The sequence below is a fragment of the Cajanus cajan genome, chromosome 8, assembly GCF_000230855.2.
Source record: "Cajanus cajan strain Asha chromosome 8, NIPB_CcT2T_4, whole genome shotgun sequence".
Lineage (NCBI taxonomy): Eukaryota > Viridiplantae > Streptophyta > Magnoliopsida > Fabales > Fabaceae > Cajanus > Cajanus cajan.
The window spans coordinates 16,604,307-16,623,028 of NC_138524.1; the positions used below are offsets into that span (position 1 = coordinate 16,604,307).

Here is an 18,722-nt window from a genome sequence, read left to right on the forward strand (position 1 = left end):
GAAAAAAGTCAAAGAAATAATACAGTTATTACTGCTTACCTCTGTCCTCTCACACCAACTATCTCTGACATAGCCAATTAAGTGCCCAAACCATTAATTAACACACGTTAGGATATACCTAATCTAACATACTTTTGCACAATCAATAAGAGTCCTCAATTCCCAAACCACAAGACACGTTTGTGGAAAAAAAACAAGGCATTGGAAGAATAGTTTTTTCATATGTACTAGCTTTATGATCAAGTCAAAAAAGTGGACCCAACTAATAGCGATAATAGTCAACTTAAATACATTATCAACGAACTCAATTCCCAAACCTTATATATCTTGACTCTCCACCCTTTGTTTGTCTCCTGAATCACTTGTTCTTGCTTTTGCATTTGCACCTTCGCATATCATTCATTCTCTACAAGTTTGCTTCCACTTTTGGCAATTGCAATGGCTTCTAACGCCATCATCCAATGCAGCTCCTCTTCATCTCACATGATAAGGACTTATGATGTGTTTGTCAGCTTCGGCGGTGAAGACACACGCAACAACTTCACTTCCTTTCTCTTTCGAGATCTCAGTAGAAATGGCATTGTGGCCTTCAAAGATGATACAAATCTCAACAAAGGTGAATCCATTGCACCCGAGTTGCTACAAGCCATTGAAGGGTCTCGCCTTTTCGTTGTGGTCTTCTCTAAGAACTATGCTTCCTCCACTTGGTGCTTGCGTGAATTAGCACACATATGCAATTGCATTCAAACTTCACAAAGGCGTGTTCTTCCTATCTTTTATGATGTTGATCCTTCAGATGTGCGAAAACAAAGTGGATGTTATGAAAAAGCCTTTTCCAAACATGAAGATAAAGAGAAAATGGAGGAAGTGCAGACATGGAGAGAAGCTCTCACTCGAGTGGCCAATCTCTCTGGTTGGGATATCCAAAACAAGTAAACAATCTTCATGGATATTAATTAATTCATTACCTACATATGCACATCCTTATATCCATGTGTATATTCATCATTACTTTGTCAGGTGGTTTTCTTGTATTTATTATCGCTTTCTAAAATAAAGTTGAAGAGGTAACATGAAGACTAGGTCTAATTAAATACATGTTTAGTGTAATGAGCATATTTAAAAGGGAAAAAAGTACTCTGTTATTTTCATGTGCTATACATGTACATTCTACTTTGGTTCTCTTGGTGATAATTTAACATCTTTCATTTTCTTTCACATTTCAGGCCACAATATGCAGAAATTGAAGAAATTATTCAAAAGATAAAAAATATATTGGGCCATAAATTTTCAAGTCTTCCAAGTGATAATCTAGTTGGGATGGAATCTCGTGTTGAAAAATTATCAAAGATATTATCTTTGGAGTCGGTTAATGGTGTTCGAGTTGTTGGAATTAGTGGGATGGGTGAAATTGGAAAGAAAACTCTTGCTCATTCTTTATACGAAAGAATCTCTGATCAATATGATTTTTGTTGTTTTATTGATGTAAGCAAAACTTATCATGATTCTAGTACTATAGGTGTACAAAAACAATTACTTTCTCAATGTCTAAAAGAAAATAATCTTCAGATTTCCAATGCTTGTGAGGGAACGTATTTAATATATATGGACAAGGTTACGCCATTCAAGGACACTTATTATTCTTGATAATGTTGATCAAGATAGACAACTAAACATACAAGGAATAGGGAGACTCTATTACATGAATGCTTAGGAGGAGGGAGTAGAATTATCATAATTTCTAGGGATGAACATATATTGAGAACACATGGAGCAAATTATGTTTATCAAGTCCAACCATTAAATCATAAAGATGCTATTCGATTATTCTACAAATATGCTTTCAAAGGTAATGGTATTACAAGTGATTATGAAGAGATGACAAATTATGTACTATCACATGTTCAAGGTCATCCTTTGGCAATTCAAGTATTGGGCTCATCTTTGTTTGATCGAAATATCTCACAATGGAAAAGTGCATTGGCTAGGCTTGAAGAAAAAAAGAGTGGCAATATTATGGATGTTCTGCGATTAAGTTTAGATGACTTGGATAACCTAGACAACGAGACATTTCTAGATATTGCTTGCTTCTTCAATACTGTTAACGAGGAACATGTGATGGAGATTCTAGATCTCCATGGATTTCATCCTGAATATGGTCTACGTGTTCTTGTTGACAAATCGCTCATAATTGTTAAGGATAGGTGTATTCATATGCACAACTTGTTGATAGATTTGGGAAGGTGTATTGTTCAAGAAAAATCACCTAAAGAGCCAATAAAGTGGAGTAGGTTGTGGAATTATCAAGATCTCCACAAAGTTATGTCAGACAATATGGTAAAATATTATTTGAGTTTTTAAAATATTAGGTTGTTATTTTTCTACAATATGTAAATACTCCCAAAGATCTAACATTTTCTTCTCCTTTTACATTATTATAGGAATCTAAAAATCTTGAGGCCATTGCTATTGAAGATTATACAGTGAGGTTTCATGATGCTCTATCAAAATTGAGTAAACTTAAGTTTCTCAAACTTAAAAATGTGAATTTTTGTGGAAGTATCAATCATCTTTGCAATGAGTTAGGATATCTTACATGGGAAGAATATCCTTTTAAGAGTTTGCCTCCAAGTTTTCAACCGAACAACCTTCTTGAGTTGTCCTTATGTCAAAGCAACATCAAACAACTGTGGAAAGATAGAAAGGTAGTGTAGATTGTTATTCTAGCCTTTTCTATTTTTTTTTATTTTTTCAATTAACAAATAAAAATACAAACTCTTTTATGTCACTTACTTTTTCTCAGATTAACTAAAGAAAGAAAAGAATGACTGAATGTTATTATTAATTTTTTTCTACTATTATTCCTTCATTGCAGCCTCTACATAATTTGAAACGTTTGGATCTCTCTTATTCTGAATACCTAATGAAGATACCAGATCTTGGGGAGGCCCTAAATCTTATGTGGCTAAATCTGAGAGGGTGTAAAAAACTTAGGCAGCTCCATCCATCCATCGGCCTTCTACAAAAGCTTACCTTTTTACATTTGTATGGGTGTGAAAATCTAGTAAGCTTACCCAATAACATATTGTGCCTAAATTCTCTAGAATTTTTGGATCTCTCTCATTGTCCAAAATTGTTGAATATCAAGTTATTACATGAAGCAAGGGATGAAGAGCAAATGAAAAAGCTTTGTATAGGTGAATCTCCAATTTGTTCCCACTCAACATCGTCCATCATGAAAAGGTGGTTTACGTCGCCTTTACATTTGTTGCATTCTACAGTACGTAAAGATTCAGTTAGCCACTTGTTGCCTTCCTCGCCTACTCTTGCATGTATGCGTGAACTTCATCTAAATTTTTGTAACTTAGTTCAAATATCCGATGCCATTGGAAATTTACATTTCTTAGAAAGCCTAAATTTAATGGGAAACAATTTTGCCACATTGCCCAGCCTCAAGGAGCTTTCCAAGCTGCAGTTTTTAAATTTAAAGGATTGTAGGCAGTTGAAATATTTGCCTGAGCTTCCTTCACGAACTGACTTGTCATCAAAAAGAGACCCATGGAAATTTTATACAATTCACAGGGAAGCAGGATTAAATATTTATGGTTGTCCAAAATTAGTTGAGATGAAACACTGCACTAGCATGGCTTTTTCATGGACAATACAAATTCTTAAGGTGTGTCCACTCCTTCCTTTCTCTCTTTTTCTTTGTGCGTGTGTGTAAACAAGGAACTAACACATACCTATGTCTATGGTACTAGGCTCACTACCAATACAAACATTTATGTTTGACTCTGTGTGAGTGGAACAATGCTTTGTTGCCTCCAAGCATTTCAAGTATTATTGGAGGAAGTGGAATACCTAGTTGGTTCAACAATCAGCATGTAGGCACGAGCAGTTTCATAACCATAGACAAATCTCCCCTTATGCAGCAAGGCAATAATTGCATTGGCCTTGCTTGTTGTGTAGTATTTGCACCTCCTTCTGGAAGAATGCCTCCTCCCAAAACAAAATCTGTTCGTCGTTATAGGGCTACAATTCCGTTGTTTTTGGGTGAAGGTCGAGTCACGGAAGATCACTTGTGGTTGTTCTATTTTGCTATTCCTCGATGGATTGTGACAGACATGGATGCACATTTGAAATTTGAAATTCACATAATGAAGAATGGAGGTTGGACTTTTGAGGTGAAGAAATATGGGTATCGTTGGGTATATGAGAAGAACCTAGAAGTATCAAACTTGACAATGATGCGCAGCCAAAAGTCGTGAGCTTGGAAGCACAACTTTTTGGTACCAACTACATATAGAAGGATTGGAGGCATCATCAAATATGAATGCAAGTTTAGCAAAACTAGACCAAACAAAGATGGACAGTAGAATTCAAATTCACAATGATTCCATGGATATCTTTACAAGCTGCACTAATATTAAAGTTTGTACCTGTCTGAGGGGTACACCAGTAATCTTCTCGTAGTCTGGGGATGGCCGAACGAGCGCTCCGATCCGATATGAGGAGGGGTCAGGTACCTGCAAAAGGCACTCCGACGCTCAAGTCAGGACAAGCACGAATATCTAGAGTAATTAATGAACAGTGACTTTACCTCGTGACACGCGCTATTTATACTGACATTTATGGGCCCGGATTCCCATGGGCCCTGCAACAGGATTACCAGATTAGGTAATACGCCTCTAATTGTCTTGTTGATGTGGTTAGTCCTTAATCCCTGATTATGAGTTAATTTCTTCCTCTTATTAGGGTAAGTCTAAGTCTTATGGATCTCCTAGTGGCCGAATGGCAATCGGCAACCTGATTCGGCCGTTTTAGGTGCTGAACAGGCGTTGGTCATGAGGCGGCCGAATGGCCGAACCAAGTGTCCGAATGGTCTTACCGGTACACTTGCCCCCTAGCCTTGCGGAAAGGGTACCTTTTCGTAAGGGTATTGAATCCAAATGAAGTTGTGGGAAGTTAAAGAGTTGGGACGATCTCCAGCGTTGGATCTTGATGATCTGACGATTACATTTTGAATTTTCCTGCCCTTTTGTCTTGCTATATATATAGGTGAGTGGTAGGGCCTCCCACGCCTATCGTTTTCCGCCGAACTAGGGGACTGCAGATTTTCGAGACCGACGCGCCGAACCAGTGCGATTCTTGAGGAAAATTGGTAAGTTTTTATTGATATGGCTAACACTTCTTCTGCACACTCTTCGGCTAGCAGTTCTCGGCCATCGTCGTCCGAGGGGTCTTCGTCCAGTAACCCGAGCAATTCAAGTTTAATTGAATCTCCCATTCGTTCCGAAGGGCCGGATGGGAGTACTTCGCCTTCAGGGGAGGCTTCTACCAGTGGGAGTTCAGGGGTTCAAGAGGAGACCAGACGAGTGTCAAATCGCCAGCGATATGGTCCATCCGATGTGCCTGGGTACGAGTGGGTGAATGGAGAAGTAACTTCTTATTTCTCGCGCTACCGCGACTCTAGCATGATCACGAATCTATTGGATTATACGAGCTGCTTAACATTTGATACCAAGGAGGAGCCGTACCCGATTGGCGTTCGGTCATGCCGAAACGATGCTTTCCCGGACCCCGATATGGTTTGCCTGGATCAGAGTGGCGCTAGAATGGAGTCGTTCTACATGTACGACTGTCTGGTTGGGGATCTTAAGGTGAAACTGCCGTTTGACGAGTTTACTATGGGGGTATTGAGGGTGTTAAATGTTGCGCCGACTCAATTGCATCCGAACAGCTGGGCACAACTGCAAGGGTTCAAGCATTTGTGTAGGTGTCTTAATATTAAGCTCTCTCCCTTTCTTTTTCTGTACTTTTACTCCTCGAGACCCACTATATTGGCCAAGTGGCTCTCTTTAAGCCGAGTGAGCACTCACCTATTGTTGGATAGTTTCACGTCCTCCTACAAGAACTTCAAGGCTGGCTTTTTCCGAGTCACTATCCGGCCGAACGGACGTCGCTTCTTTTTTGACGAGAAGGGGAGTTTATTCCCATTGTACTGGACTCGCGCCCCTCGGCCTTACAATGTGGTACCGAAGAGCATGCTGTCGGCCAAAGAGAAGAAGGATTTGAAGTTGTTACTTCAGCTTCCTCGGTGTCTGCCGATTAGGTCTTTAATTAACATAGTTGAGTCTCCACGATGGTGGAACGACTTGATAGGTACGTGATCTGTCCCATCCTGCCTGTAAATTTAATTCCTATTGATGTTTACTTGGATTCTTTGCAGGAATCATGGTTGCTAGTGGTGCCGACGAGTTGGACATTCGGAGCTTGCTTGCTGCACGAGTGAAATAGGTGAAACAGGCTGGGGGAGTAGGGACATCTACTGTTGCAGCCACCCCTCAGCCAAACCGGGATGACCGAGTGCCTCCACTTCCCGAACGCAAGAAAAAGAAGGGAAAAAAAGGGAAGGGTGCCGACCGGGAACGCTCGAAGAGGAAAGGTTCTGAAGAGCGACAGGACAATTCCAAGAAAGCTAAGGCAACGGCTGAAGCCTCGCCCAATCGGACTATCATTGTCGTGCCGCCTCAATTAATGTCTCGGGGTTTCTTGGACGATAATGTAACAACTGATTTTCTGGTTCGGTCCGATGCTGTGTCACCTTTCGGGCAGGAGTTTTTGGCTGGTTTTGATGCTAAAACCAAGTGGAAACATTTTTGTGAACTGCAAACACGCGCATTAGCCTTGGCTCATCATCTAGCAATGGAGCCGACCAACGAGTTGGTGACTCTGAAACAAAGTCTTGCCGCATCCGAGAGGGCCGTTGCCGAGGCTGTTTCTGTGAACGAACAGGTGACAGCCAGGAACCGAGATCTAGCTGCCGAATTGGACCTGGTTAGGTGCGACAACGATACGCTTCGTTTGGAGCTTCAGAAAGCCGCTAACGAAGAACGTCGCCGACTGGAGGAGGCACGATCTGAGTATGACCAGCTGAAGGAGAAGGCCAAGGAGAAAATTGTTGCTCAGCACGAAGCTGGGTTTAAACATGTCGTTCGGCAGGCGAAGCACTTCGATCAATTTCCGGAGGACTTCGAATTTGACATGGCATGCGATTTTTACCAAGGGTCATACATGCCGTTTGCGGAGATGCCCGAGGGAGCGGGTCCTGACGACGCAGAACCGAGTGCCAACCCCCGAGTTGAGGAGGATTCTCGTGCGTCAACCGAGGAGGAGGGTGAAGAAGATGACAATCCTGTTACCGAACATGATGACCCCGAGGCGGACGTGCAAGATAACCAAGTTAATCCTGATGAATAGGTTTAGGTTGTTGTTGTATAGATTCTACTTAGGTGTTTGCATAGGTTTAAGTACGAATGTAGACAAGGGGCCGGTAGAGCCTCCATTATGTCAATGAAATGATGCTTTTTTGTTCGAATCGTATTGTTGAATGAATGGTGATTTGGATCGTCCTTATGATTGCTAACTTCGCGTATCTGCTGTTAACAAGAAATAATTAAGCGAAACTATTATGCTTGGTAGTGCCTAAAGTCAAAACCGAATGGGGGTCATTCGGAAATGCTTGCTTTTGAAGCAAAACCGAATGGGGGTCATTCGGAAATGCTTTGCTTTTCTAGCAAAACCGAATGGGGGTCATTCGGAAATGCTTGCTTTTCAAGCAAAACCGAATGGGGGTCATTCGGAAATGCTTGCTTTTCAAGCAAAACCGAATGGGGGTCATTCGGAAATGGTTTGCTTTTCAAGCAAAACCGAATGAGGGTCATTCGGAAATGCTTTGCTTTCCTAGCAAAACCGAATGGGGGTCATTCGGAAATGCTTTGCTTTTCAAGCAAAACCGAATGGGGGTCATTCGGAAATGCTTTGCTTTTCAAGCAAAACCGAATGGGGTCATTCGGAAATGTTTTGCTTTCCTAGCAAAACCGAATGGGGGTCATTCGGAAATGCTTTGCTTTTCAAGCAAAACCGAATGAGGGTCATTCGAAAATGCTTTGCTTTTGAAGCAAAACCGAATGGGTGTCATTCGGATATTTGCGTCCTTGGCCGAGTTGACTATCTCGGGAGGAAAATTTAACTATTTTTTGAAGGTACGTCCTTGGCCGAGTTGACTAACTCGGGAGGGAAACCTTTAACTATTTTTTGAAGGTACGTCCTTGGCCGAGTTGACTAACTCGGGAGGGAAACCTTTAAATATTTTTTGAAGGTGCGTCCTTGGCCGAGTTGACTAACTCGGGAGGGAAACCTTTAACTATTTTTTGAAGGTACGTCCTTGGCCGAGTTGACTAACTCGGGAGGGAAACCTTTAAATATTTTTTGAAGGTGCGTCCTTGGCCGAGTTGACTATCTCGGGAGGAAAATTTAACTATTTTTTGAAGGTACGTCCTTGGCCGAGTTGACTAACTCGAGAGGGAAACCTTTAACTATTTTTTGAAGGTACGTCCTTGGCCGAGTTGACTAACTCGGGAGGGAAACCTTTAACTATTTTTTGAAGGTACGTCCTTGGCCGAGTTGACTATCTCGGGAGGAAAATTTAACTATTTTTTGAAGGTACGTCCTTGGCCGAGTTGACTAACTCGAGAGGGAAACCTTTAACTATTTTTTGAAGGTGCGTCCTTGGCCGAGTTGACTATCTCGGGAGGAAAATTTAACTATTTTTTGAAGGTACGTCCTTGGCCGAGTTGACTAACTCGAGAGGGAAACCTTTAACTATTTTTTGAAGGTGCGTCCTTGGCCGAGTTGACTTACTCGGGAGGGAAACCTTTAACTATGTTTTGAAGGTACGTCCTTGGCCGAGTTGACTAACTCGAGAGGGAAACCTTTAAATATTTTTAACAAAGTAGGATAGTAAGAATGATCATGAAATGGATTGTATTTCACTGATGCGTGCCTCATTAAAATCCTTGTCGGCCAAAACCCCTTTTCACTTTTTTATAAGGGGAGACAAGACCGATCAAGGAAAAGAGTACACGTTTTGATTACATTGCTGTGATGTTACAAAGACTATCACTAACTATAGTATGTCTTCAAGTGCGATGCGTTCCATGTCCTTGGGATGACCTTGCCTGAAAGCTCTTCCAGTTTGTATGCGCCATTATGGAGGTTGTGCCGAACCCGAAACGGGCCGTCCCAATTAGGTGCCAACTTGCCTTCTTGCGGATTACGTCGTGCTGGTCCAAGAACTCTCCAGACTAGATCTCCCTCCTTGAAGCTTCTCTTGGTGAGATTGGAATTGAATCTTCGAGACATTCGCTGCTTGCATGCTTCTGCTACTATCTGAGCTTGAGTACGCACTTCGTCCACTAAGTCGAGCTCCGTCTGTAAGGATGTTGCGTTGGAGTTTTCATTGAAGTGTGTTCGGCGGAAGGAGGGTTCGCCGACTTCGACGGGAATCATTGCGTCGGTACCATAGGTTAATCGGAAGGGTGTTTCTTTCGTTGTGGATTGAGGGGTGCAGCGATACGCCCACAAAATTTCTGGAAGCTCTTCGGCCCATGTACCCTTGGCTGTTCCCAAGCGCTTCTTTAGTTCCGATAAGATAACTTTGTTAGCTACCTCGGCCTGGCCGTTCGACTGTGGATGCTCAACCGACGTGAATCTATGTCTGATCCCCAAGTCTTGAAGAAACTTGTTGAATTTTTGATCTACGAATTGAAGTCCATTGTCAGTGATAATGGCATAAGGAATGCCGAACCGTGTGACGACGCTTTTCCAAAGGAACTTCTGCACGTTGTTTGCCGTGATTGTTGCGAGAGGTTCAGCCTCAATCCACTTGGTAAAATAATCTACCGCGACAAGTAGAAACTTGCATTGGCCTCTAGCGATTGGAAATGGTCCTAATATATCCATGCCCCATATGGCGAACGGCCATGGGGAAGCGATGCTGTGTAGTTGCTCGGCTGATGCATGTATCAAATTGCCGTGTTTTTGGCACTGGATGCATTTCTTGACGAATTCCATGCAATCGGATTTGAGTGTCGGCCAATAATAGCCGGCCCGAAGAACTTTCGTTGCCAATGTTCTTCCTCCTGAGTGAGAACCGCAGATTCCCTCATGCACTTCCCGCAGCACATAATTGGCCTCTTCATCATTTAAACACTTGAGTAAAGGAGACGAGAAGCCCCTTCGAAAGAGTTGCCCTCCTATAACAGAATATCTCGCAGCTTGAGCTCTTAACTTTCTGGCTGCCGAAGGGCATGTCGGTTGGACACCATCGGTGATGAACCGTAGTATGTCGGTCATCCATGTTGCCGATTGCTCCGAGAGTGCGAAGCATTCTGCTATCTCAGTACTTGGAGTTGAGAGTTCTAAGTGGAGGGTGGTTCGAAGCTGTCCCGGTTTCCGATGGCTTGTCGCCAGTCTAGCTAATTGATCTGCTCTGTCATTGTTTTCGCGGGGAGTGTGCTTCACTGCTACTTGGTCGAAATGTTGGCACATGTTTTGAAAAGCATGAAAATACTTCAATAGCTGGGCGTCCTTAACCTGAAAATTCTCGTTGACCTGTTCCGAGACAACCTTTGAATCAGTCCAACATAGCAAATTCCGAACTCCAACCTCTCGAGCCAACCTCAATCCCGCCAATAACGCCTCGTATTCGGCTTGATTGTTTGAGGCTTTGAAAGCGAAACGGAGAGATTGCTCTAGTGCCATGCCTGTTGGTCCTTCAAGAATTATTCCAGCTCCACTACCTTGGCTGTTAGATGACCCGTCGACCCGAAGTATCCACTGATCATTTTCGAAATGACCCATCGGTTGTAACTCATTAACGAAATCCACCAAGCACTGGGATTTGATTGGTCCTCTTGGTTCAAACGCTATGTCGAATTCAGACAATTCCACGGACCAAGCCATCATTCGTCCTGCCAACTCGGGTTTGCGTAGAACTTTGGCAATTGGACAATCGGTTCGGACGATAACCTTGTGGCTGTGAAAATACTGCCGAAGGCGTCGTGCTGTGTGGACCAAGCTAAGTGCCATTTTCTCGAGTAGCTGGTACCTTCTTTCGGCATCTTGTAGCATTCGGCTCACAAAATAAATTGGTTTTTGGGAATCTGTTTCTTGTACTAGGACCGCGCTGATTGCCTCGTTAGAGACGCACAAATACACTATCATATCTAGTTTTGGATCGGGCTTTGAGAGAACTGGAGGTGTGCCGAGGCGTTGTTTGAGGGAGGTAAAAGACTCTTCACACTCTGTCGTCCAGACAAACTTCTTAACTTTCTTCAATAATCCAATGATAGGTTTTGCTGTCTCTGCGAGACAAGGGAGGAACCGAGAAAGAGAGGTAAGACGCCCGGACAACACTTGGACTTCTTTGATATTCTGTGGGCTTCGCATGCCAGTCACCGACTGACACTTATCAGGATTGGCCTCAATACCTCTGGCAGATAACATGAATCCGAGAAACTTTCCTCCAGCTATACCAAAGATACATTTTTCAGGATTCAGCCGCATATTATGCTTTCGGAGTTGTGTGAATACTTCGGCAAGGTCATTTTTGTGAGTGCGAAGGTCGTCCGACTTGACGACCATATCATCGACATAAACTTCGAGGTTTTTGCCGATCTGATTCTTGAAAACTTTGTCCATAAGTCGTTGGTATGTCGCCCCTGCATTCTTTAGACCGAACGGCATTACGCGATAGCAGTAATTCGCCGAGTCGGTGATAAAAGCTATTTTATCTTCATCATGCGGGTGCATGCGAATTTGATTATAGCCCGAGTAAGCATCCAAGAAAGTCAACAACCGATGCCCTGCCGCTCCATCAACCAGTCGGTCGATGTTGGGTAGTGGGTAGGCATCCTTAGGACAAGCCTTGTTGAGATTGGTGTAGTCTGTACACATTCGCCACCTGCCATTGGGTTTCTTGACCATAACGACATTTGCTAGCCAAGTGGTATAGTGGATTTCCCGAATGAAGCGTGCTTGCAAGAGCTTAGCCACTTCCGATTCAACGACAATTTTTCTCTCTGTTCCCATCTTTCTCTTCCGTTGAGCAATTGGTTTTGCCGTCGGGCAGATAGACAACCTATGACACATAAAGTTTGGGTCGATACCTGGCATGTCTGACGGTGTCCATGCAAACATATCTTTGTTTGACACAATTACCTTGCTCAGTTCTTGCCTTTCATCATCCGACAGACCGACCCCGATGTAGGTGATTTGGGACGACTGTGATCCGATTTGTATCGGGACCTTTTCTTCTATCGGTTCGGCCCTGTCCCCGTTCATCCTGGGGTCAAGGTCGTATTGCGAAGCCAAATCCGAGGAGGGAATGACCGCATGGACTCTGCTTGGTTTTGCTTGTTTCTCTTGAATAGGTTGCACACGTAAGCTCGCATAGTAACATTCCCGAGCTGCCTTCTGATCGGCATGTATTGTTAGAATGTTTCCTTTATCCGATGGGAACTTCATAGCCAAATGAGGTGTTGACACTATTTCCCCCAAGGTATTCAATGATGGCCGTCCTAGCAAAATGTTGTAAGATGTGTTGGCATGGACCACGATATACTTCACCTGGATGTCTCTGTGCTGTTTCTCATCAACACAAAAACGGGTAGAGAGTTTGATAAATCCCTTGGTGTTGACTCTTTCACCTGCAAAGCCAACCAATGGTTCGGTGTATGGTGTCAACTCTTCTTCAGAGATGCCAAGCTGCTTGAACGTGTTCCAATATAAAATATCGGCCGAACTACCTTGATCTATGAGCGTTTTTCTCACAATACAATTACGTATTTCAACACTGATGACCATAGGATCATCTTGAATTGGATCGATGCCTTGAAAGTCCTCATCAGTGAACGTAATAGTGGGTAGCCACCGAGTGGATCGCTGCTCAACAATGTTAACCGATCTGACGGCTCGCAGGTGTCTCTTCTGAGCCGATGAGGTCGATCCGCCCCCGGCGAAGCCTCCAGCGATCGTGTTGATTACCCGCCGGTGCGTGGTATGAGGTTCTTCCTTTCGATCCCTTGAACGACTACGCTCACGGCGGCGCCTATCTGAATGTTCATGCCTGTCGTGCTGCCGAGCTTGATATGTAGGCTGATGCCGAGTCATGTGTGGCCGATCAATAAAATTGTTGAGTTGCCCTTGCTTAATCAAATCTTCAATTTTATCCCTCAACGCCGCGCATTCTTCAGTAGAATGTCCGCGATTGCGGTGATATTTGCAAGATTTGTTAATGTCAGCACGGGGAGGAGTGGAGGCTCGCTTGGGGGTCGCCAAGACTTCTGATGCTAAAGCTTGTTCGAGCACTGCGGCTCGACTTGCGTTGAGGGGAGTGTAATGAGAATACTTCGGACCTCGCGCATGTCGGTCCCGCAAAGTTATCTCTTTGCCTCGCCCCCTGTATGGTTGCTCTGCCTGCTTCTCGGGTTTGTTTCCTGTTTCGGCTCGGGCCTGATTACGGAACTTAGCCAGCTCTTCCATCTGCATGTACTTGTCAGCTCTCCTTCGTAAGTCATTCATATCCGAAGGAGGTTTTTTGCAGATGCTATTGACAAATGGTCCGGGTTTTAGCGCTGTTGTAAGGTGGTGGAGCGCTACGGCTGGGTTAAGGTCTCGAATTTCTAAGGCAGCCTTATTGAACCGATCCATGAAAGTTCTAAGCGACTCTTTTTTATCCTGCCTAAGGCCGACTAGCAAAGACGTCAAGCTGTGCGGACGACTTGTTGCAAACTGGACGGTGAACTGGGATGACAAAGTGCTGAAGGAATCGATGGAGTTGGGAGGTAGCCGTGTAAACCAGCTTAAGGCCCTGCCTTTGAGCGATGTGGGAAAAATCCGACATAATGCCGTATCGTCCGTTGTGCTTAACGTCACCTGCGTCAAGAAAACATCGAGATGTTCATCCGGATCTGTGGTACCATCATATTTATCAATCGGTAAAGATTTCCAGTTATCCATCAATGGGAGTTGCATAATTGTAGGGGTGAAGGGGTGGCGATGCGTCCCACGGGTTGACAAGTCTGAAGGACGGCCAACGGGGGGTTGGACCGAAGTGTGTGGTGCCGAAGTGTGAATTCATGGGAATGATAAGATCCTTGCGTCTGCATGTTGGTTGTTTGAGTAGGCTTCCACGACGGATCTGGGTTTTTCAATGCCTCGTTCTCAGCTCTTAGGGCCGAAAGCTCCTTTGCGTCGTTATCTCTTTGCTGTTTCATTACTGCCATCTCTTGTTTCAACAGGCGAACGGTTTCGGAGAGATCGGTTTCATCTACCACTTCCACATGTTCTTCCACCTGTTGGTAATCCTGAGTGTTTGTTCTCCTAGTTATCGGCATGTCTTAGCTCGATTAGTCTTCCAACTATCTTCGTTCGGCCCCACGGTGGGCGCCAAATGTACCTGTCTGAGGGGTACACCAGTAATCTTCTCGTAGTCTGGGGATGGCCGAACGAGCGCTCCGATCCGATATGAGGAGGGGTCAGGTACCTGCAAAAGGCACTCCGACGCTCAAGTCAGGACAAGCACGAATATCTAGAGTAATTAATGAACTGTGACTTTACCTCGTGACACGCGCTATTTATACTGACATTTATGGGCCCGGATTCCCATGGGCCCTGCAACAGGATTACCAGATTAGGTAATACGCCTCTAATTGTCTTGTTGATGTGGTTAGTCCTTAATCCCTGATTATGAGTTAATTTCTTCCTCTTATTAGGGTAAGTCTAAGTCTTATGGATCTCCTAGTGGCCGAATGGCAATCGGCAACCTGATTCGGCCGTTTTAGGTGTTGAACAGGCGTTGGTCATGAGGCGGCCGAATGGCCGAACCAAGTGTCCGAATGGTCTTACCGGTACAAAGTTAGTGCTACTTTGTTTGATTATAGATAGAATAAATGCTCTTGATTTATTTATTTATTTAATTTAAAAATGTAAATTTGATATTTTGGCCCTTAACTCTCTTTTGGTTTTTTAATTTGTCTTTGCATATTATTTGGCCAATTTTACTTGTGAATCTGGTGGCAATTAACATTTTCATACAAGTGGTCGTTCATACAACTTGAGATAAATCTTGGTAGAATGGAGAAAGGATTCTTCCAACCCTCATGGGAAAACACAATCAAGTTGTTGCATAACCCGTTTCCACATCCTTCATCTGTAGGATCCTTCTGTTGGTAAGCATATATGATTCTAATTTTCTTTTATTTTATATGTTTCTAATCCTTTTTATGTTGACAGAAAATAATATTATGTTACTTTTGTTGGTTTTATTCAAGTTATATTACTCATGAGTCATGACAGTAAGAAGAGATTTTTAAAAACGATTCCTTGTATTGGTCAATGTAATAATGAGGACATCAAACAAAAGAACAAGATTGTAGACTAACTGGAAAAGAAACGAGGGAAAATATATTTGAAGTTTGACTTATCTTTGTTTTATGTATTCAAGTTTTATATACTTTAAACAAATAGAATCTGTTTCATATTTTGATCCAAATATTGCCATGTGCTATGATATTGTAGGGCTTGACTAGTCTCCAGGATTTTGATTCCTAACAAAAGAATTGGAAAACAAAATGAATTATTTGGTGTAATGTTTTGAAAACTAAATTGAAGAGCTTGAAGTTGCTATAATTTTGTTTTCTTCTTGCATGTCTAGTGTGCTTAACACAAATTGAATCTGAGTCAGATTTTGATCCAGACAGCCTTTTTCCTGTAGAAGGAAGTGACATTGGCCAACACTCTCCAGTTGCAACTTTTTAAAAATAGGATTGAAGATTAAAACAAGAAGACCATGCTTGATTGATTCAATAAGTTAAATTTGTAGTGAAATTGGATACGTAGCTTGTTCATGGCCAACCATATTATATCTTGATTACAACATTGATAGAGTGGCTGGTTTACAAAATGTAATTTCACATAACCAATCTGAACATGAACAAGCGAAGGAGAAATGGGGGTAATGACAACTTTTCTTGGGTGTCCTCAATCTCATGTCCAAAAGTCGTTACATTCCAATTACATAATCTCAATCTCATGAATAATTACGTTGGATTTTTAATAAAGTTAGTGTATCAGTTTGAAACTCTTTCATGTGTGTATAGGTATTTCTGTAATTGCAGCATCTGTGAGCAGATTGCCCTCACAACAATTAAGAGAAAGTTAAGTTACAGAAGCTGCCAAGAAAAAAAGGATCATCCTTTGCCATTTGCAATTGCTTCTTGTCAGATAATGAAACTGATAACCATAATTCTTGAAACCTGAATTTTTATGTTAAATTAATTAACAAGATTGTAACGAAAATGTAGCAGAATCGATGGGGGTAAATTCCAAGAACAAACTATTCATTGGTCTTTTCAATAAGGTATTATCAGAGTCATAAATCTCAAATTCAGAAAATTCGCACCCAAGTATCAAAACTTTGATGCAACTGGATATAAGTAAAATTCTTATACAATACAATGAAGAAAACTTTTGATTTAGTTTCATATCACTGCGATCGAGAAATGGTCCAAATTTTTTGACTTGCTTCAAGACTGCTCTGGAGGTTTCTTGAGCATGGTTGGTGAGTATGCTTGCCCATGGCCATGGCTTTTGCCACCTTCAACCGGAGTGAGGTCTAAACCGCCACCTAATAAGTCATATGCTCATGTGGTTTCTTGAGTATGTTTTCTTGTCTCTTCCACAGCTTCCTACCTTGATATCTCTCCCTAAACCTTGTTGGAAGGAGGATGTCTAATTTTTATGAAAATGAAAAAAAAAAAAAAAAAAAAAAAATATATATATATATATATATATATATATATATATATATATATATATATATATATATTCAAAGCAAATAAGGCCTTATAATTTCTGCATCAGACTTCTCCATCCCTACTATATCGGTTAGAAAACAAATTTTTAGACAGTTTGTATTGCAAAAGACTCACTGACTCAGCCATCTACCATACCACAATATGAAATTAAAGATCTATTCTCCAACTATCATTCAACTCACCTATTCATACATGTTACCAAGCACACTTGCATATTGCATCCTATGTTTATGTTTATTAGGGTGTTAATTTTCTTCTTAAATAATGTGTATTAAGAATATGCTACTATTTTTCTTTGACTTAAATTAATCCTTTTATGTGAATATTTTATATATAAGTATTTTGCGAAATTCAATATAATTAAATTATTTATATAATTTATTCTCAAAGTATAATTTGTACATTTCTTAACCCGTACAATGCACGAGTCAATATCTAGTTATAACTAAATTAACAAACAAATATTATTTGCCTACACAATTTACTTTTTTAATGAATACAAACAAGTTTTAACCTAATTTAAACTAAACAAAAACTTGTAGAAATTTTAAAATATTTTATTTTCCCAATTAGAAAAATCTCAATAGCTAACAATAGTTTAGTCCACTTCTACCAATTTTTAGTTAAGTGTCTCCGAAAAGGATAAAAGAAATTGGTAGTTGAAAACTTTAAAGGAAATCAATGAAATTTCACGGTCATCAACGAATGCTACGGAAGAAATTAGAAGCTATTAACTTCAAAGAAAATCAAAGAATATGATACGGGTATGTATTTAAAAAAAAAAACATTTATGTATTTTTTTATAGTTAAAACAAAAATATTTAATTTAATGCAAATTAAATGTATTTAGGTATTAATAAAATAATAAAAATTGAAAAAAATATTTGAATTTAAAATTTGAAGCATAATATTATTTTTGTTAAATATAGATGTTACCGATTAAAAAAAGAATAAGAAAATATTTGAAATAATAATTTATAATAAAAATAGTTAACAATTATCTTACATCATAACTATTGTATTCTATCAAGATTTCTCTAACCTAAACATTGAAGTAGGTACCTCAATCATTTGTAAGATCAAATACTTAAAGGAAAAAATTATTTATCATCAGCATCACAAACTACATTTTCATAACTTAATCTTTAAAGAAATTGTGTAATTCAAACACCTTAGTTGGAGTTAGTTATATGTTATCAAATAGATCTTAATTTTATTATAAAGTTAAGACAATTATATATCTACAACTTCTATAAAGATCTCAAGAGATAAATATGTCATTTACTATTTTAAAAAAATACAAAACTATAACGTTTCATCTTAAATCTGACTACCCAACCTTCTTTCACTAATTTGATCATAACTTGAGTTCTAGACACCCTTTTTAGGTCATTCTAATGGAATTTGAAAGCTAACATCTAGGGCTACAACTTTCATGATGATTATAAAACATAACTCTTTCATTTATGTGTACTTGAAATGCTTACAACATACATATGCTTCATTTCGTGCATAGAACATGAGATTCATCTTTTAACTTATATAAATCCATCATTCCTTAACATTTTTATGTGATTCTTGAGTATAAATTGTAACCCCAAATATCTAATTTCTAACCTAATAATAGGAACTAAATTTCATTAATTACATATAGAGAAATCACATAAATAGTAAGGTATATTCATACAAGAATTTTCAAACACAAGGTACAACTTACATCCAAACTCTTTTATCCCAATCCAATTGTTAAAAACATATATTAACGCCTAATATTACTTTATTATATTATCAATTACTCAATACAACCTCAATTTCACATATTCATGCAATTAACTTCAATCTTCACTTTGCTCCATAAACAAGAGTTTCCAACGGAACTATAGACACTCGTAGATTCTCAAACAATTCAAATTATATAAAATTATATATATATATATATATATATATATATATAATTTAAACATCACATATAACGTACATAATTATATATGCATATCAATT

At 40.5% G+C, this 18,722-nt stretch overlaps 1 pseudogene; it reads left to right on the plus strand.

The window, feature by feature from the left end:
- The first annotated feature begins 256 nt into the window (after nucleotides 1-256).
- LOC145949283 (TMV resistance protein N-like) lies at nucleotides 257-4,268 on the plus strand (annotated as a pseudogene).
- The last annotated feature ends 14,454 nt before the right edge of the window (nucleotides 4,269-18,722 follow it).